Here is a 22362-nt window from a genome sequence, read left to right on the forward strand (position 1 = left end):
TCTCTTCAAAGAGCCAGTCTTCGTCTTTGTTGATTATCTTAATTGTATCTATTATCTGTTTCTTTCGTTTAAGGTTGTTTCCTTCTTTTCACTTTCTTTGGGAATATTCTGTTGTTTTGTTTCTCCCTTCTCATGGTTGATGCTTCGCTTATTAATTTTAAGCCTTTCTTCTTTTACCAAATAAACATTTTAAGCTGTTTTTTTTTTTTATGTTTACTTTGGAGAAATCATCATCATCCTCTGTCATGGCCGCTTTTCTGTGATCTGAGTGAATTCACTGCATACCGTAAATTTTGAGTGCAGTGTCATGCGATTCTTGCTCTTTACACTTTTTGATTTCATGTTGACCCCCAAGTTAGTAAGTAATGTGTTTTTGCTTTTTAAAAACTCTTTCTTGAAGCATAATATAGAAGGTGTAAACATATATTCATATAGCACAGAAAAGTGCACACATAATAGCTTGAAAAAGTATCAGAAACGGTACACACCCGTGTTTCCACAGATTAGGATTTAAACAGAGATAGCAAGCACTTCTTTACTGCAGTGGGAATTCACATAACATGTTAGCCATATTGAAGTGTACAATTCGGTACATTCACAATGTCGTGCAACCACTAGCTCTATCGAGTTCCAACACATTTCCATTACCCCAAAGAAAACCCCATCCCCATTAAGCAGCCACTCCCCATTCCTTTCTCCTCTCAGGCCCGGCAACCACAATCTGCTTTCTGTCTCTGGATCTTTAAGTAATGTGCTTTTAAATGTCTAAATGTATGGAGGTTTTAAGTTGTAATTTTTTTCTGCTTTCTAACTTAATGATGGTACAGTCTTATAATACTGATTCTTTAAACTTTTTTGAGATTTGAGATTTGCTTTAAGCCTGAATTCAACATCAGTTTTCGTAAATGTAATGTGTGATTTTGGAAAGAATATACACTTTCCAGTGGTTGAGTGCTGTCCTCTGTATAAGTTCTTTGCATCAAACTTGTTAATCATGTTGTTCAAAATCTTTTAAACTTGACTGATTGTTTTTGGCTTTTTGATCTATCAATTACTAAGAAAATGTGTTAAATCTCCCACTCTGATCATGGATTTGTCAACTACTCCTTGAAATACTGTCAGTTTTTGCTTTAGTGATAGACTTTTCAGATAACACAGAGGCACTAATCAAAGCAGAAATGTCAAATGTGCTACATTTGCAAAAAGATTATCAGCTGGCTCAGTCTTTTCTGCCATATTAACCCAATTTAGTCAGTCTTTCCAGAATAAGGTGGCCCTTGCTCTATCTCCTGTCCCCTCTCTTTTCTTTCCTCCCATTCCAACAATACATACACTTAAAATCCGAAGAATGGTCTAAGGAGATGTGGAATAAAAATACTCTAGACCAAGTATCTCAAGATTAGATATCCAGCTATCCAATAAGGGAATTCCTTATTTCATTTAGCAGTACAGCTGAAAATATCTTTAAAATTATTGTTTCACTAACTACCATACAGCCTTATAGTTTTTCATTTTCTGCAAGAGTCACTGGGCACCAAGGACAGTATTGGACTGAGGGTGAACCAAGCAGTATTGGCATCTCACGTCTGTGTGGTCTCCAGTGTTGTGCTGCTTCTTCATCAGGCAGCGAAGGATGAATGGTGATTCGGTCCACTAGCAGGGAAAGCCTCTATCATCCCACTGCTGAATTCACTCTGTGTTTATTTGCCTCCTTAGCCAAAACAGGAAAGAGAAGCATAGGTAGTGAATGGTTGGGCTGGGTCCAACGTCTTTATTCCTCGTTACCTTCTACATCTAATACAATTGCTAACTGAAATAATTACTGTCTTTACCTGGTAGCGACATTCTATTTTGCTTATAAGACAGGCTGATGGATGTGCTTTGAAAAAAGCAGCAAACGTCTTTCACTGAGCTTGGATTCATTTCCCTGAGCAGATGATTTCAGTAACTTCATATCATTTTTCATCTGGCAGGTCAAGGAAAGCCAAGTTTTGAGAGAAATAAAGCTTGTTCCTTGGAGTGGAACAATGCCACGGAAGGTGAAACAACTTCATTTTTCCATGCAGATGTGGGTGCCCTTCTAGTTTTTGCAGGGAGAGGTGCCTGGATTTGCTCCGATCAACTTGTGGTGCTCATACTAAGTGATTGTTTGAAATGGGCTGCCCAGCTGGCAAGCTGTTTGAGCCGCCAGAATGGCCCTGGGGTTGCTGAGTCATTTCTCTCCCAAAGACTGAATGGCCTATTATTTGAAAGGGAAGATGGAGCCAACACAGTTTGTCCCAACTTGCTGTGGGTGACCTAGGGAGGGGGCCGCCTCTCCAGTTTGGCTCTTGAACTGTGAAGAAGTCATTTGCATCTTAGCACAAGAAACAGCCTGGAGAGCTGGTTCTACCTCTGGTTTCCTGGAGCCTGGAGGGCAGAGAAGGTCATCAATTCTGCTGGGCCAGTGTACAGTGTTAGAAAGAGACCCAGAGATGAGTCAGGGTGTGCAAACCAGGCAACTGGAAATATTATAAATTTGAGCTGAGAAGTAATGGCAAAGAAAAGGACTGTGGAGTGGATAATGACTTGCCAGGTATCGTGGTGATGAACACTCTAATATTCATGTATAGACCCCTATATGCATCTAGTCCATCTACATGTATTTATTGAACATCTGTTATGTGCCAGGAATGGTACTGAGTTCTGTGAGGGATATAAACACAGAAGTCCAACAAGACCTCTGCCCTCAAACTCCTTATAGTCTAATCAGGGGCCCAAGACATAAATACAAAACATTAAAGAACAATACAAGAGTTAAATGAGGCCAAAGTAATCAACATTTTTTTAAAAAGCCAAACTCATTTCTCAGAGTTGATAAATTTCTCTCAACCCCCAGAGGTAGGCAAAAGACTTGAATCTTCAGCAGAACTGCCTGTGTGAATAATAATGAACAGAGGCAACATTCTTGAGGGCTTACTATAGATAGAACATTTCTAAGCCCCTTACCATTATTTTATTTAATTTTCAGAAAAAAACACTAAAATGTAACAAAAATCTTAAAGAGTGAGGCACGATTCAGGTTTAAAACTAGATACTTCAGTAAACACCACTCCTTTGAATTTCAGCCTTGGCACGATTTGTGTCAAAGCCTGGAACAAAAATTCTTTATGTTGTCACATGTTACATCTGAGAAGTTGATCCAGGTCCAGGCTGTAATATTGTGAAATAGACCCATAAGTGTACAAATAGGCCCATGACACTGCGTCGTAGGGGTTAAGGGCAGGAGGCAGGAACAAACCTTGGTTAATAGGACAGCTTTATGAAGGAGAAAACCTTTCAATACAATTCAAATGTTCTATTTACAGATTAGGAACTAAGGTAGAGATTGAAGGTTTCAACCTATAAACTTTCAACCAAGCATCTCAAGATTAGATATCCAGCTATCAAATTGTTTAACAAAGGAGCAACTTGGTTCTCATATGGCTGGGGAACAGCTCCTTACGATACCAGAGTATAAAACTGTGATCTTGGGCTTCCCTGGTGGCGCAGTGATTGAGAGTCCGCCTGCCGATGCAGGGAACACGGGTTCGTGCCCCCGTCCTGGAGGATCCCATGTGCCGCGGAGCGGCTGGGCGCGTGAGCCATCGCCGCTGAGCCTGCGCATCCAGAGCCTGTGCGCCGCAACGGGAGAGGCCACAACAGTGAGAGGCCCGCGTACCGCAAAAAAACAAAAAACAAAAAAAAAACCCCTGTGATCTTTACAGCCTTACTCTTCAGCGTTCTCGGGGGGTTCCTCTGGGGTAGTGGAATACTGCATGCGAATAAGATGTAATACCAAGCACGTCACCCCTTTGCTTCAAACTCTTGTAGGATAAGGTCTACAGATAAGGGCCTGGCACACAAAGCCCTGCTCAGATTCAGGGCTTTAGGCCCTCTTCAGCGCCCTTTCCCAGTGCGGCACAGAGTTCACACTCTGGCAGCACCCATCGGCTTTTGCCACCTTGCCATCAGCCAGCTCAGTGGGCATGCAGAGCACCTACTGTGGGTCACGCACTGTGCTCACCTTGGTGGCAGATGCCATGCTGGCCCCTACCCGTGTCTGGAATGCCCACCCACTGCCCATTGCCTGGGCCCTGCTACGTGTCCTTGATGACCAAGCCTACATTGCATCCCCTCCAGGGAGCCTAGGTTGGGTGACATATTCTCCTCTGTGCTCTCATTTCTTGGTGTTGTGTTTTCTGGGTGTGGCTTAATCCCTAGACTGTACGTTCCTTAAGGGTAGAGACTCAGCCATGTTGTATCCCTAGCACTTGTCATCGAGCTTGGCACATAGTAGGTGCTCAATAGATGTTTGAACTTAAAAGGAAAGCCTGGTGGGGACACATGTGAGAGTCTTATATTCAAGGTCATCGGGAGGGTAGGGTAAAATGGGGCAGTGCGTGTGTTAAGTGACGGAATGATTATTTTCCCTGAGGGGAGAAAATGTGCACAGATTCCTTGGCATTCCTTTTCTGTGCAGGGGAATCTCTGCTTTCTGTGGGCTGATCATCATCTCCACTGGAGGCATGTCCTACTCTAGAGGGGAGGGTGTGGACCTCAGCCCAGCCCTCTGCCCCTTGCAGTGGGGGAGGGTAAAAATGAGAGTAGGTGTTACTGACCTAATAGGATCAAAGATGAGGATGGGTACTAGGAAGGATGGAAGTTTGAGTCACAGTCCAAGATGCTATGACTGGTTATGTGATGACTTGCATGGCAATTATGGTCAGAAAGCCCAATGTGGAAAACTGGAGGGACAGAGGCCCCAAATCCTATGGCCACTCTCTGCCAGTGGCCACCGATAGCACAACAAAAATAATAAACACTTGTAGAGGGCTTTACTATCAGCGAGGCATTGTTCTAAGCCCTTTCTATCGTCGTGTAACAGGACTAGCTGGGGAAGAAGGGGTCCAGGTGTACAAAAGGGTCCTCTGAAATGTGCTGACTTCATAGAGAAGAGAGAATTGGTGCGGTTTCAAGCACCTCCTCAGAGGAGGTCAAGATCAGAGCGAGGAAGAGTCCATGGAATCCTGAGGTTGGCCTTGAAGAATTAGAGAAACCACCAGCCTGTGTCCCCAACCTGGCCCAGCAGCCAGGCCTCCAGTAGGGGGAGCCTTTGGGGGCCCGGCTTCCACTCGTAGCCTTTTCGGCTGCCCATCCCGATGAGCTCAGAGCGGCCCCTTTGGAGTGGCCCTGCCAAGCCCGGGACGCCCCCAGACCGCCCCCCGCACCTCCCCGCCGAATCTGCGGGTCGGGATCGGGCTCCCTGCTGGGAGGAATATAAATATGGAGCGAACATGGCATCTTCAAACATCGCACAAGAGCAGTTCCAAATGATAATATTTGAAAAGCCACAGGGAGCCTCTGTTGCTGTCGAGTTAGAATTGCTCGTCTTTCATGTGATTAAAGAAGCCCTCGTGTGGTTTTTTTCTTTTCCTTAGAGACATACCCGGGTGTCTCCTCTCCTACTGCAGCACTGAATGGTTTTTAAGGTTTCTAAGTAGACTGCATTTACATTTGCTACTCATTCTCTAAATGAAAGGCAGGCTGAAACACTTTAAAGAGCCTCCTGATTACTGCAGCCCTTGAGAAATTAATTAACGACAATGCAGTGTTCACTTAACATTCCTCCCACTCCCCAAGATGAGTCGGAGAGCCCAGGAGCTGCATCCAGCCCTAACCGAGAGCCGCCACACATGTCTCCAGCCAAGGGTCCGCTTTACCTGGGCACATTTGGAGTTGCTTTTCCTAGAGAATGCTATGCCCTGGATAATTAAGCAATAGCATCTTTCTCATGGCCTGGAATTTTCCCCCTAAACTAGGTGGTCTTAGCTGGAAGAGCCTTTAGTTTGTCTCGTTTCTTTTCCTTCTTGTTTATTTTTGTTTGTTTGTTTGTTTTTAGAAACCAGTATTAAGCACCAGCACTTACCTGGTCTTTCCCTTATAAAATAACCCACACTTAAATGGTGCTTATTTTGTCAGGGGCTCTGTGTGTACATGTGTACACATTTATTTATTCAATCTCACAATGACTCTGAGGTAGGTGCTGTTATTATCCATGTTTTATAAAGAGTGAAATAAAGGAACAGAGCTGTCAATTAAGTCACTTAAGGTCACACAGCTAGTAAGTGGCAGAGTCAGAATCTGAACTCAAGGGATTGGCTCAGAATCCATGCCTTAACGACTAATCACATCTATACCTACCCACACATTTGTATTTTGGGTCAAGTTTTTAAAATCCAAAATGTGTTTATTGAGGTGGTTTCTTATTTACCTCGATTTGGGGTGCTTTCTGTGCTGCTTCTGCCTGAAGGGACATCCTTCAATGACCTTGTTTTGCCTCCCAAACTACTGTTTGAGCATGGATAAATACCAGGTAATTTTATAGCATCCAGGCATTTCACATCCAGAGACAGGAGTTGGGCTCTGCACCAGGAGTTTTGTTTGTGTTTGTTTTCCTTCTCTTCTGGGGAGGGATGAAGGAGATCCTTCATAAGAAGCATATTCTCAGGCTGAAGAGGGTGGAAGGAAGTTGACATTTTTTAGATGAGGATCCAGAGGCTCAGAGAGGACTGTTATCTGCTCAGGGTCATGCAGATTGGTTTTTGTTGTTGTTTTCTCTCTGTGTGTGTGTGTGTGTGTGTGTGTGTGTGTGTGTTTTCTTGGTCAGACTCTGCAAAACTGGCTGATTCCAAATTGCTGTTCTTTCCACTACACTGCACTGTGTCCATGCGGTTCTACTGGATGAAGCATTTGCTGAGATGGCTACGCTTTACACTTATTTCTGATCTCAGGGCTAATGTAAGAATGAAGCAACCTTACAAGTGTGAATCGCATATGCCAGGTTCTTAAAAGAGCTGTGCAACTTTTTGGCACCCCCAGGAAGCCCTGAAATAAAGCTGAGGACCAGAGTAGCATTGGCGGTCATCCTGGAAGCAGTCACATTTACCTCATAAAACCAGAGAAGCAGCAAAGACTCAGCAAGACACCTCCAGAGGTAGCTTTAGTTGGACAGTGTTTCCAGGTAAGAGAAAGAAAACAATCCTAAAAGAAAGCGATTTTCACGAAGAGCAACGCGTCTTCCAGGCAACGTGCAGCCTCAGAAACCTTTTCCCCGCACAAAGCCCTGTGGGCCTGGGAGCACCCTCCGTGCGGCAGCACAGAACAATGTGGCTTACAGGCTGGGAACAGGGGGGTTTGAACTCAGCCTAGACACAGGCTCAAGCCTCAGCGCTGCCATGTCCTAACTCTGAGATCTGAGGCAAACTAGGTCATCCTTCAGCCTGTGTTTCAGCATCTATAAGATGGGAGAGTAATTGTACCAGTGTCATAGGCCTTTTGTGACAATTAAGATGATATATGTAAGGAGCACACGAGGTGTAACATACACAATAAGCACTTAATAGTAGTAGCTATTCTTAGCGTCCATAGCGCTCTTTGCCAGATTCTCCCTTCTTCTAAGCACCCACTGGTCCCTCTGAAATGCTCTCCACTCAGGATTCTGCTCAAAGGGCAGCTCATCAGCAGACCTTCCCTGACCACCCCACCCAGGGGAGCTCATATCCTCCCACCTTGCTTTACGCTTTTCCTGGTGTGGATCACCACCAGATGCTAGGTTATACAGCCATGTGTTTGTTTGTTGATTGGCTGTCGCCTTCCCAAGAACACTAGCGCCATGATGACAGCATGTCATCATGTCGGGTTCACTACTGGATTCTTGCTGGCTAGACCAGTGTCTGCCATTTGGGGGGGTACTAAGTCAGTGCGTCCTGAAGGCACATGAGTATAAGGCATCTCTTCTGAGTAGATTCTGATTCTATACAATGGCACAGCCTAAAAGTGGACGTCGGGCACAGGAGCTGTTGTGTACCTGGGACAAGCCTTGGGTTTCAGGGTGACAGCAGAGTGTCCGAGAGGCCTGACCCTCTGAGGCGCTGAGCTGTGCTCCGGGGAGCCCTACACCCTGAAGTGCCCAGCAGACACTGCCCTGGGCTGGAGGAATCCGAACCCACGCATCGCTTTCTTTGCTGGAAAGTTATAGCCTGAAGTGACTATCGGGGAGCTCCCCTCCTTGCTCTGCTTCCTGATCATCACCCCCCTCCCCCCTCTCTCAGGATTCATTATGGGTGGTGCAACTTCCTCAAGGACCGAAAGCACGTCTTAAAAGTAATCCGTGGCAGTGGATAGTTTACTGCTTTTACACTCAGGAATGATTTTTTTTTTTTTTTTTTTAAGGCAGCACATAGCTCGGATCATGATTTTCAATAAGTAAAAGCAAAAGTCAGTTTTGCTCCTGGCTCTACCCGGCTGCTACTGAGATGCGGCAACATGCCTCCTCGGCCCCCCGGGGGATGGCACCTGGTGCGTGGGGTACCAAGAGCTGCCTCCTTCCTGCTGCTGCCTGGGGAGAAGCCAGAGGAAACAAGGCTCAGCGTGCATTCCGCACCCTGGTCCCAGCGCGCCCAGCCTCCTTGGCTCACACACCCCATCAAGGTCCAGAGAGAGGGTGAACTGGATACAATAACGCCCCTCAGAGCCACCAGTGGAGGTTGATTTAGAGGAGCCTCTAAAGGGCATGTGGTTTCTCCAAAGTGCACAGTGCTTGTAAATTCTAAGCACTTTCAGAGGTTGTAATAAGCCGATGTGTGGCTTCCCTAAGCCTGCATGGAGCAGAGAACTCGAGCAAGAGGAAAAAACTAATTAAATAATATAACAAATAGCAAAGCACAGAGCACGCTCCATAAACTCTAGCATGACCTAGCAATTCCTGCTAGAATTTAGTTAATTTAGATAATTCATGTTCGAATTTAGTTTCATGCTGGGTAGTGAGAGTGGCAAGGTAAAGAAGAAGCTGTCTTTGGTCATTAGCTGTCAATTATTGTCTATGCTGTAGGCGGTATTTCCAAGTTAACACACATGTGATATAGCATCACTATGACAGTAACTCTACTGCATAAGGCCCATAGACAGATGCAATCATGAAGGGATATAATACCTTGAATCATGCATTTGGGTGCAGGGAGAACCCGAACTGTCCCGATGATGCGGCAGGGTGGATCCGGAAGTACGCAGGGAACATGTTTTTCCTTAGCCATTCCATGTAAAATCACAAGTCTGTGGCTCTCTAGACAAACCTAGCTGGATTTCCTGGGCAACGTTCAGGTCTCTGGATGTGGATGGGTTGTTTCTTTTATTTATTTTCTCCCCCGCTTGGAGTGTTTCTTTGATAGACATGGCTCTTATTGAAGAGAACATTTATTTGGGATTTCCTGGGCAAGGTTGTGCCAGAGAAGGAGTGGTCTCCCGCTAGGCAGGGATACTCCCTCATCAACGTACACAGTTCCCACTGTGGAAAATTAAGATACCAACAATCTGATGTCCTAACCATCTCCTGGGAGCCTGGAGAACTCGATCCACACCCCAGATGCTGGTCCCCACCAGACAGGGCCAGCAGATAGCCTGTGACCATCAGGACCAAAGCCTGGCAAACAGCTCTAAGTGTCTATGGAAGAGCTCCACGTTGTAAGTTTCATCCTCAAAACAATCCAGGTGGTGGGAAACTTTCCTGCTCTCTTTCCTCCAACTCCTGTACCTACTTTGTGCCCCCATGAAACCTGATACTTCGTTCTCACACGGCACCTGTAACGTTTTGCACTGATATTTTTCCCCCATATCTGAAAGCCTCATGAGGACCCATGGGGGAGCCTGAGCCTGGCACAGTGCCTGGAACATAGCAGATAAATACATGCTTGTTTGCTTATCTGTCAGAGGACCTTCCTGCTGAGCCTGGCAGGGAGTGTATTTATGCACGGGAGCAGCCTCTGCCTTATAATCAAATGCATGATGGATCTGAACACGAAATGGGTGCAGGTGTGTAAAGAAATCCAACAGGATAGCGTGGGTCAGAAATGCTTACAAAAATTTCCTGGTCCAATCCCAAGGGCAAGGATGGCTTGAGTAGCTGGGATTCAGCTTAGCCTGGTCCGTGGAATGTTCCCTCCTCTCCTGCAGGGTCCTTAGTGGAATCCTGGGAGACAGAAACTTAGCCCCAGGTCTCGGCTGATTGATAACAAGGTCACCTTTGACAGTGACTTAAGGTCTCTCAGGACCCAAATCATATTCAGTTTCTCACCCTGCGGTGATAATCATGTTGTGGAAATCAATAATACACCCGTGTGTAGCAGACATCTGGCCTCCTGGGGTTTCCATGATTGAGGAATGTGCACTGATGGTAGCAAAGAAAGGACTAGCCTACTTGGTTAGATAGGAGTCCTGTGGGAGCTGGGTGGGCCCTGCATGTGAACGGAGAGAAGAGGATGGAAAGGCCTTGCCCTGAGGAGTGGACTGGAAGGCTCGCTGCTCCAGAAAAGATGGGCCTCTCCCAGACCTAAAGTGGGATCCAGAGCCCCTTCTCTGCAGCTCTGAGACTTGGTTTGGTCCTTCCTCACTGTGGAGCTGCCTGCCTGTGAAGGGAGGGCATGTGTCAAGGGAACCCCATGCACACTGAGAGCCAGGCACAGGGCTTGAGGAATTCCTTCCTAGCAGCTTGTCAACTGCACCCACTTTACCTGGGATTTTGGCAACGCGGATGCTTTTTTAAAGGGTAGATTTATTTCATTGCAAACAAAAGGGCATTCAGGCTCCAGGGCCCTGGATGGGTCCCAGAGTCTCCCATGCCCAGGGCCCAGGCTGCCTTCTCCACCCAGAAAGCATCCTCCCTCTTGGGCCAGGCCAGAGGCTTCTGCATGGGCTCAGGGGGGCTGCACTGTCTCCCAGATGAAGGTGAGAAATATGGATGGACCCCTGCAGGCAGCTTGCTCTGTGGGAACACAGAGCCCAGGCATCTGCTCGGGGCAGAAGCTCCAGGTGCCCCGTGAGAAAGCTGTCGGGGCCCTGGATGTGCAGTCAGGGGAGGCTGATGGGCCGGCTGCTGGCTGCCAGCCAGGGAACACTGAATGTTCCTTCACAGAACAGCGAGTCCATCTGGGTGGGCAGCCGCTCCACAGCCAGGCTCGCTTTGACTGTGTCTTTGCCATTCAGAAGGCCACGAGCGATCATTGTTCTCTCAGATGCCCCTGCCCTTGCCCTCCCCTCCGCCCTCCCACGTGCAGCCCAGATGCTCTCCCCCTGCTGCCACCTGTCTTTGTACAAGGCATGTCTTTTATTTTATTTAGTTATTGAATTTTTGAATTTTATTTTATTTATTTTTTATACAGCAGGTGCTTATTAGTTATCTATTTTATACGTATTCGTGTATCTATGTCAATCCCAATCTCCCATGTCTTTTAGACGTCTTTTGGGACAGACCGGGAGGAGAAAGGCATGTTTTAATGGGGACATGAGCCATTTATTAAAGTCACCCGGTCAATCTCCTGTCAAGTGTTAAGCCTTTCTGTCCCACAGAAAGGAAGAAACACATCTGTGGGGTGTACACAAAACTGCTCAGAGAGACTAGGCAGGGAGCCTGCTGCCACAGCACCATCAATTTCATCATCGTCGTCATCAAAAAGCATCTGATTGCCCAGATATCCAATTGAGTGGGAGATTTGGGTGGGAGGCAGCTGAACTTGAAGGGAGGAGGCCTGGATTTCAATTTCTGTCCTAGCTCTGTGCCTCTGAGCATGGCATGGGAAACCAAATTGTCCACTGCTGTTGTAGACACAGCCCTCAACCTCCATATATCCCCAGCCCATGCCCATGGCATGGCAGACATGGCTAACCAGTCCCTCTCCCCAAGAGCCTTAGAACATGGATTCTTTATTTTTTGGCTGTGCTGGGTCTTCCTTGCTGCGTGCTGGCTTCCTCTAGTTGCAGCGAGCAGGGGCTACTCTTCGTTGTGGTGCACGGGCTTCTCATTGCGGTGGCTTCTCTTGCTGCCGAGCAGGGGCTCTAGGTGTGTGAGCTTCAGTAGTTGTGCTGCGCGGGCTCAGAAGCTGTGGCTCGCGGGCTCAGTAGTTGTGGCTCATGGGCTCAGTAGTTGTGGCTCGCAGGCTCTAGAGAACAGGCTCAGTAGTTGTGGCACACAGGCTTAGTTACTCCGCAGCATGTGGGATCTTCCCAGACCAGGGATCGAACCTGGGTCCCCTTTATTGGCAGGCGGATTCTTAATTACTGAGCCACCAGGGAAGTCCCGAGCATGAACTCTTAACACAGAGCTCCGGACAGCCAATGCCCACTGATTTGAAGGGCACTCAAGATGAAACCTAGTTGCCATCACTACCCTAGAAATTTATAACCTGGAAATGAAATTTTGTACCAAGAACAGACCAGGACATTAAAGAGAGAGAGAGAGAGAGAGAGAGAGAGAGAGAGAGAGAGAGAGAGAGAGAGAGAGAGAGAGAGAAAAGGAAAGAAAAAAGCTTAAAAATCAATAAAGAAATAAATCCACCTGAACAATCTGGATTGTCCAGATGAATGATACTTAATTCTTAGGCAAGATATCTGCACTGAATCATCTTATTTGGATAGATCCAGAGTTAGAGAGATATTGAGACATACCTTAAATCAGACATGATCTTTCTTCATACATGTGGAGTTCAGGAAGGGAAGGAACCTTAGTCCAGCCTTTTCATTTCAGAGATGAGGAAATCAAAGCCTCAGGGGTTGTGATTCCCCAGGCCTCCCAGCTTGGCAGAAGCCACGACAGAAAAGAACTCAGGTTTTCTGGTTCCCATCCCAGTGCCTTCTCCTCCACTGACGCCACTGTCTTGCTTGGCATGAAAAAAAAAAACCCCAAACAAAAAAACACAGCTATTTAAGGCACAGGCAATGAATGGTTTTCAATGGTGTTTGTGGTGAAAATTAACGAAACAATGGCCCCCTCACTGAGACCATAAAAAACAAAGTACCAAACATTGCTTAATTGAACAGGGGGTCAGAATGCCTTCATTCCGGTGTCACTCCACCACTCCCTATTTGGATACCTGGGGAGAGTCACCTAACCCGTTTTGACCTGGGTTTTCTTGCCTATACAGTGGACACCAATATTGCTGCCGGTACTATGCCCCACCAGGATATAGACACAGAAAGCAAAAGATGTGGAACTTCTGGCTCCAGGAAAACAGCAGTCACCATGAGAGGAGTGATGAGCCACCAGGCAGTGTCTGTCATTCCAGGATTAGTGACAACATCGGGCAAATGTGTGGGATAAATGCACCGCAGCTCAAGGATGACTCAGGTGCTTCAAAGGAGGGCCAGGCAGGCTTCAGAAATGGTCTTTATTTAGATGGGAATGTCAGGAAGAGGAAAAACTCAGAGGGAGCTTCCAAATGATGAAGAATTGATTGGTCCAAGTTGGCAGGTGACCCAAGGGGTCCTTCCCTTCTCTTTCTGTGTCAGATGTCTCATGGAGGGTTCTGAGAGCAGGGTAAGGCCTAGGATGGAAGCACTGCATGCATGCTTAATGAGTGTTAACTGCGGAGCAGCTGATAGCATTGAGGACCAGCGTGTAACAAATTAGCACACGGGGGTAACCCAAAGACATTTCCCCATTGCATGTGTCAGGGGACCTCGCTGGGTGTTCCTGACATCAGGAGCCCGGCTTTGGAACCACATGCCCACCACACCAGAAATCACATCTATCTGGCACATCGGCATTTTTTTCTGCCAAGTATTAATTCACATTTATAATAAATAAGGCATTTACACAAGTGGAGAGGTTCAGAGTGCAGGATCTGTTCTGGTTTGAACTTTTCTGCCATTTCTGCCCTGTGTAACAGTGGGCAATCATGTAACCTCGCTAATCCCTATACTTCTCTATGGCAAGGTCTTTGCCATAGGAAGTGACAGTGTGTTCACACAAAATATCTTTCTAGGATGTGAATTAAACACCTGTTTCTCCCAGGTCTGGCAATTTGCCATACTCCTGCAAAGGAAGGGCTGAACCGGCTTTATTCTCTTGCTTAAATGGAGGAAAGACCTGCGGGCAGAAGGCATTTTAGGGAGAAAAAGGCTCCAAATAAGCCACTAGGTGGCGCAAGAGTTCTACCAATGAGACCACAGCCGGCCCATGGCCCTTTTAGAGAAATTCTGGAAAGGAATTTGAAGCATCCTAGAATTTCAAAGCAGGGTTGGGCCTTAGAGATCATCTAGTTCAACCCTATCATTTTGAGGCCAGGAAAGTGGAGCTCAGAGAGATAAAAGATCTTTCCTGGTATAAACAACCAGTTAGTGCCAAACTGGACTTAGAAACCAGGTCTCCTCCCTCTGGATTGAGTCAGGCCACCATGTTTTCTTTCTCTCCTTAATGTGTGTCTTGGATTCTTGGCCACGACTGAAGCGAGAAGTGGCTTTGGTGTTGAGAATTAAACATAGGAAGGACAGGAAGGGAGTGGAGTTGCTAGGTCTCTTTCCCAGCAGTGTGGATGCACCTCTCAGCTGACCCAAGGGCCTGGGCTACAAGGTACAGAGAATTCAACTGTAGTCCTGCCCAGGCTCAGTCTCTGCAGCTGCTGTTGTCCTGCCCCGGGGCTGTAATTGATCAGATCATGATGCTCAAAGCCAGATAGGACCCAGCCTGGAGGCATCAATGCTAGGTCCACTCTGCTTCACACTTGCCGAACACAAGTTACTGTCCTAAGACTTGGTTTTTGGCTTTAGTAAAGCAACATGGCAAAGGGAGGGTGAACTCTGCCATCAAATTTCCATCCAAAGACCACAGGGACCCAGAAAGTGAACCTGCCATGGTTTTTATTTTTCTATGTTCTTTATTCTTTTGCAGATGTCCTATCATGTTCCAGAAAGGAATGAAAGTACAGCTGAACAGTAGGAACATTTCACAGAGACCAAGAAATATTTGATGATAATGACGATTCATTCAACAGAATCTTCCCAAAGATATTTATTGGATGCCAAATTTGTTTTTATATATGTTCTGGTTGATGTCGACACTCCATCAACCAGAAATCACATCTATCTGGACATCTGCGCTTTTTCTTCCAAGTATTAATTCATGTTTATAATAAATAAGGCATTTACACTAGTGGAGAGGTTCAGGGTACAGGATCTGTTCTGGTTTGAACTTTTCTGCCCCTTCTGCCCTGTGTAACACTGGTTAATCATGTAACCTCGCTAATCCCTATACTTCTCATGTCTAAAACTGGAGTCATGTTTTGATTCTAAATTATCTTACAATGACAGGTAATGCCACCTAGTATCCAGTTGCTGTTCCCTAAATACCGTTCTCCCTTGAAAGGAACCAGGGCTCCTTTGGAAAAATCGGACTGAGGCAGGGAAAACACAGGATAAATCTGGAACATTTTGGTGGTGCCCAAAAGCAAGAAAGTAGCCCCAAAAGGACAACAGCAGCATATCCGAAGGGCACAGGACATGTCAAAAGGACAACAGCATGTCAAAAGGGCACAGAAGCTAATCTGAAAGAGCTCCCAATGGCCAGAGCTAGAACAATTTGAGCAGCAAAATAAATAATAATAGAATCAGATTATAATTCATAGCCTAAAATATTCCTGAGTCAATACTGATGTAAATAAATTGTCAAATTAATAAATAAATAACAGGGGGGAGAAGGGACAACTTTACAGAAGAATTAAAATCAATAAATGAGGGAATGAGGCACATATAAAAATCACCTTTAGAACACCGCAGGCAAGATCCTCAGATGCATGTTAAAATTAGTGGGCAGAAGTTTGAAGGGAAACAGATTCTTTGAATAGTCTGAAAGTATCCCCCTCAAGACACTTGTTAATTACAATGGGAATATAATAACTTGACAGTGGGAAAACCCAGCAGACACCACCTTAACCAAATGTTCATGGTCAACATCACCAGTTATAAGACACACTGGCATCGCCAACCCCTGGATATGATGGACTGAGACAGGCACATCACTTCTATGTACTCTTGATAAAAACACATACCTTCGATCTAATCATAAGAAAACATCAAACAAACCCAACTTGAGAGATAGTCTGTAAAAATAACCGATGAGAATGCTTCAAAAGCATCAAGGTGATGAAAGACTAGGAAAGACAGAGGAACTGTCACAGATTCGAGAAGACTAAAGAGAAATGACAACTAGATGGAATGTGGGGTCCTAGATGGCAGCCTGGAGCAGAATAAGGACATTCGTGTTCCTGACAGAGGGGACGGCAAGAGACACGGAACCCTCATCCTCTGGCAGGAGGGGGCCTGAATCAGCCTCTGTTACCCCCTTGCTGTACAAATATTATCATTTTTTACATGTGCCACAATGGGAAAGAAGTTAGACAGCACTGAGGTTGAGGACCAGACCAATGGTGAACCTTTCCACTACCCCTCCTGCTTCCGTCTTGCAGATTGGCAAAGGGCCAAGAGCTACCTCTGAAATCAGTGACCCTGACCAGGCTGGGGCTGGTGTGTTCTGGGCAGAACCTCACATCTGTGGGCTCCAGTTTGAGCCTGGTTTTATTTTTAGGAGACAGACCAGAACTTACTAAAACGTATAGTATACTAGGAAAAGCTCTGGGATAAAACACATCTGGGTTTAAATCCCCCTCACAGCTGTGCAATTTAGGGTGACTTACTTAACCTCTCTGATCCTTGATTTCCTCATCTATCAAATGAGGATTAATAATGGTACTTACCATTAAGTGTTGGTCAGAAGGATTTAATGAGACATAGCAAAGACTCAGTAATGGGTTGTTTGCCTCTTTCTACACCTGCGTCTTTGGTGGTGTTGCCAAATTAATGGCAGGTTACCCTGGAGGCATTAGGCTTCTGTTTAAAGTGAGAAGCAGCCTAGCTGGGTGGAGTTGCTCAGTCTGTTTTGGTTGAAGTGCATCACTAACAACACCACAAATCCCCCTCCATACAGAGACTAGATAATAAACATTAAAAGTTAAACACTGATTTAAAGAAGAACCCAAACCCATACAGATCAGAGGTCAGAACTTAGATGGACTGTTGGGGGTGAAAGAGGGAAAGGCAGAGTAAAGATGGGGCAAACTGACTGTTTCTATTGAACATCCAACCTCCCAGACTTTCTTAGTAATGAACTTGAGTTGTATGCATGGTAACCACACACCAGCCAAAATACTATGTTTCCCAGCTTCCCTTGCAGACAACTGTGTCCATATGACTAATATCCAGCCAATGAAATATAAATGGATGCTCTTCAGTGGAACTTCCAGGAAGGCTCCTTAAAGAGGAAAATGGTTGAGAAGTGTTCTTTTTCTCTTCCTTCTGCTTCCTACCTGGAAGGCAGGCTTAATGGCTGGAGTGATTGTGACCATACTTGAAGCATGAGGCAGCCCTGAGGTGGAAACCACATGCTAAGAGTAAGAGAAAACCCTGAGTTCCTGATGACATGCAGAACCACCAACCAGGCCTGGGCTACCTACATCCAAACTTCATAATAATGTGTTTATTACACATTATATCCAACCTGTTAATAGTAGCCAATAGAAATTCCTAGCTGAGGGACTTCCCTGGCTGTCCAGTGGTTAAGATTATGTGCTTCCAGTGCAAGGGGTGCAGGTTCGATCCCTGGTCAGAGAACTAAGATCCTACATGCCACGTGGTGTGGCAAAAAAAAAAAAAAATTCCTAGCTGACACAGGAGTATAGGAAGACATGAGAAAAAATAAAATTTGATGACTGATGCTGATCATCACAGTGAGAAGGAGAAATCCCTTTGGTGGCCTTGACCTATTCTTAGCCCAGGTAGACACAACCCTGGGTAGATTGTAAAACATCATTAGTTAGGATTTAAATGAGAAGTGCCAGATCCTATGAAAGTGTGATTTTGATTTTCATTTTTTTGGTGTTATACAGAACAAAAGGCTACCAGGCCTGATGCCATGTAAGAAGGGATTCTGCATAGGCTCTGGGGTTAGTTCACTTGTCCATCCATTTATCCCATCTATTTATCTATCCAACCATCAACCCACCTATGTATCCATATTCATCCATCCAACCATGTGCCCACCCACTCACCAATCCATATCCATCCATATCCATTTAGTCATCTATATCCATTCATCCATCCACCCAAGAACATCTAATCATGGCACTCTGTGCCAAGCATGAAGCCTACTGATGAATGAGACACAGCACCTTACCTTGAAGAACTCCTGTTCCAGGAGTCCAAGTAGGGATATAAACTACTCAGCAAATGTAGTTGAGCCTACAAGACTTCACCTGATTTCCCAGTAGAAACATAAATTGGTGAGCTAGCGATGTTGAAAAGAAGGAAGTTAAAAAGCAAATAATAGTAGATCCTTATTTTCCCCAGGTATTAGTAATAATTATTATAGTTTATCATTTATAGAATGATAGCTTTGTGCCAGGCACTTGACATGCACTATCTCAGTTCATCTTTACAATGATTCCCCAAGATAGAAATTTGTATCAGCTGGAATGCTCTACGTTGCAAGAATCCGAATACTCAGTGGACAGTGGCCTAAACTGAAGAGTCATTTAATCATCTCCTTGACAGAAGGATTGATGAGCAGTTCTAGGGAAGTTCAGCAGCTCAGTGATATCAGGGCACAGGCCGAACATCTCTACATTCTTTTGGCCTCCCTTTCATGGTGACATGGTTATGGCAGCTGAAAAAACATCACATTCTCTCATGACAGCACCCACAACAGAAAGAGAGGAATGTAAAAGAAAGAATCATTTTCCTCCCATGCCTTTCATTATAGAGGAGAAACTATTTCCCCCAATTCTCCAGCAGCCTATTGGCCAGGACTGGGTCACCTCTAGCAGCAAAGGAGAATGGGAGAAAGCACGTGTCTGTTATTCTCCACTTCTAGTGTGAAGCAGGTGGGGAAGACAGGATTGGTCGTGTACTATTGTTATCTTTTTTTATAGACAAGGAAGCTGAGACATGGGAAGTTACACGTCTACTTGCCCAAGTCACACAGTCAGAAATGGCAGAATTCAGATGAAAATTCAGGAAGGCCTGATCTTGGGCTTGGACTCAATCACTGTATACGTTCCTCATCTGCTGTAGAAGACTGCCACAAATTTAACAACTTTCCCATTCATTGTATTTCTCTGCTCTTCCTATTAAGCCTCCCAGTTTGTGGTAGTTTGTTACAGCAGCAATCAGAAACAAATACAGGGGCAAAGGTGGAAGCAGGCACCCACTTGAATGCCTGCAGACAAGGATGAGATGATGGTCAAGGTGAGGCAGAGGTGGGCAGGGAAGGGGGAGGAGTCTGAGTGAGGACTCAGCCTCAGCTGCCCTGTGCTTCCCCCTCCACTGTGGTCTACCTTTGTAAACTATCCTCACCACCCTAGACCCCTTCCCAAAGCAGGTGGGAGACTCCTGTTGAGAGCTAACCACCTACCTCCGGTCTCTGTGCTGGAAATTCACCACGTATCTTCTTTCAGGGCTGAAGGGCTGATGATTAGCCCTCCATTTCAGGGGCTCTTGCCCATTTCCTGGGCCATACTGAAGGGCTCCACTGTGTTTCTCCTCCAAAGTGTTCTCCTTGCTCTAGCTTTAAATGATCTGGCTGACGGTCTCTGGCTTCCCTGGGAGTCTTGGTTCATAACATCCATTAGCACTTCCGGGGATCTTCCCAGCAGGAGCTTTTCAAAAGCGCCTGTTCAAACAAGCAGCCACCTCCCTTCCATGAACTTTGGCATCCTGGCTCCGTTCTGGTTTCCTCCCCTGTCCCACGGCAGTGGCAACATCCCGGGCAGCCTCTCTGCAGTGTGAGACATGTTTCTGGTTAGAGAAACTGTGCCCTTGGGTTTTACATGGATTGCATTCCTTTGCAGTAGATGTTCCCTGATTGGGAAGATAATCACTTTCAGAGTCTACAGAGAAAGCAAAAAAATACTCAAGTGAACAAAACCTGCTTTCAACCTTAATTCAGAAGGTATCCTTGTTTTATCTGAATTGACTGTGATCACAGGGCACTGTGTGACCCCTGACTTGGGTTAGAAACCTCATTAGGGAGTGTCTGCAAAGACTGGGAACCTGTCTCGAGCTTCAGACGCAAATTTCCTCGCTGTGGGCCCCCAGTCAAATAAGAATGTGAAGAGGTATATTTGGTCTTTGCAAGAGCATTTTGCTCTCCAAATTGCTGGATGAAGATCAGATCGTACTTCACTGTTAAGCATCCAGAACACATTATTCATTGAATGTAGAAGACTGTATTGTGTAGGATCAGCTATGCAGACAAGCAGCAGTATTTGAGGCTCAGAACATTGAAAACTAAGAGTCCACGTAATAATAATGCCTCAATGCTGTAAAATATCAGTGGAAGGTATTTAATCCAGCCGCATTTTGTTTTAAAGATCTTTTTCTCATTATTTAGCCAGAGGTATGGATGATACACATGGAAGCCTCCAAGAATCTATGGGCTAAATGTGGGTATAGTCAACTTGAAGGGCAACAGACAGCTGAAAAACTGGCTCATAATGACTGAGAACATATTATTCTGACAAAATAACAACAACAACAATGAGGACTATAATATATTAACAACAACAAAAAGTATAGGGCTTCCCTGGTGGCGCAGTGGTTGAGAGTCCGCCTGCCGATGCAGGGGACACGGGTTCGTGCCCCGGTCTGGGAAGATCCCACATGCCGCGGAGCGGCTGGGCCCGTGAGCCATGGCCGCTGAGCCTGCGCGTCCGGAGCCTGTGCTCCGCAACGGGAGAGGCCACAACAGTGAGAGGCCCGCGTACCGCCAAAAAAAAATGTATGAGCACTGCGGGAGCTTCTAGTGAAATAATGGAAAAATGGCATGCATGCTGCCACCCTCTTCCTGTGATAGTGGCAGATTTCATTAATCAACCACCATACCTCTCCGGCTAGACCAGAATGTTGCATTAAAATCCTTCTCTGCATCATCAGAGGACAGAGTTAGCATGCAAGACTAAACTCTAGTCTGCAAACTAGAGTCACTATTAGCAATTTCATTCAAACCCCTTCAGTTTCTGAGGATTTAGCTCACACGAATGCCCATGTGTCTAGAGCAATGTGTTAGGCGCTGGGAGAAAAGCAATACAATGGATATCTTGTTGGGCTAAATGGAATGAATTTGTAAGATGGGGAAATTTTCCCAGGAAAGATAATATTGGAGGAGATGGTCTCTACTCCCTCTTCTCCTTAGAGGGACAAGAGTATGAACAACCCCGAGGATACAAGTACACTCCTGGAGCATCCCAGGACACAGGATGAGGCTGGGGGAGAGGTTAGGAAAACAGTCATTCTGTGAAGGGCCTTGAATGCCACACTAGGAGTTTTCTGCAGCAAATGGAGAGGCGATGACAACTTGTGAAGGGTGACCCAAGGCTCTCCATGGTGTAGAAAAAATCCTCCTTTCAGCAGCATGCAGGAGGTTTGCACAAGGGTGAGCCCTGAGAAAGGAATCAATTATCTTAAAGGATGTAATCCCTTCCTCTCCCTTCCTCTCTGCCACATCACAAGCCTTGTGATCAGCTCATTTCTGGATTGAAGATCTTTACATTGATCTAGATGACTCTTCCCGAATGCGGGAGTCTCTCTATTGCTGCCATTCTCCCCAAAGTCTGGAGGTCTCAGTGACCTGTCCTTCTCTAGGCTTGATCGCTAGATTGGAAACTCCCTGAGGGCAGGGACCAGGCAGAAGCCCCCTTGATGTCCCAGTACCAGCTTATTCCTGACCCACAGCAGGTGCCCACAGATATTTGTTGAACTAACCCATTGTAGGATATTACTTTTTTAAATTAAATATACCGCTACTGCATGTTCTGTGCCAGCTGAGCAGATCTTGATATTTTCCAAGCAGGAAAGCTTTTTCCCGGACTCCGTTCTCTAATCTCCTTCCACTTCAAGAGAAAGCCTTCTCTCCTCCCTTCTCACAAAACCCAGTTCAAACTCATCCCTTCAAAGAAGTCTATTGTGAATAACAGGCAGACCCGCCCATCGTTTTGGAACTTGGGCTTTACAAGTCTATGGGACGTGCGCTCATCATATGCCCCTGCCTCTGGGGAAAGCTTTGCTGCCCCTTTGGTCTCCAGGGGCTTTGTTAGCTCAGACTCATGAAATGTTATAGCTGAAAGCAACTGTACACAGCCACCCTTGTTGTGTTATGGTAAGGAACTGAAGCCCTCCTTTACCAGGCTTGTGAGTGGCAGAGTCAGAATTAACTCGGCCTCCTGACCTTTCCACAAAACCTCACAGCTGCCTCTCCTATTCACTGGGTGCATGATCCATGAACTCTCTTCAAATAGTTGTTAATGGTGATGACAGCCATATATAGATTACTGACTTTGGAAGGGGCAACTTGTTTTTCAAACAAAATCCATTTTCCACTACAATGGCATGGAACATGATTTTTAGGGGATGGTGTCAGGTGCTGTAGAACACTGAACAGTCTTGTCTCACGGTGTTTGCATAAATCCC

This window comes from Kogia breviceps, chromosome 1 (genome assembly GCF_026419965.1).
Source record: "Kogia breviceps isolate mKogBre1 chromosome 1, mKogBre1 haplotype 1, whole genome shotgun sequence".
NCBI classification, from domain to species: Eukaryota; Metazoa; Chordata; class Mammalia; order Artiodactyla; family Physeteridae; genus Kogia; species Kogia breviceps.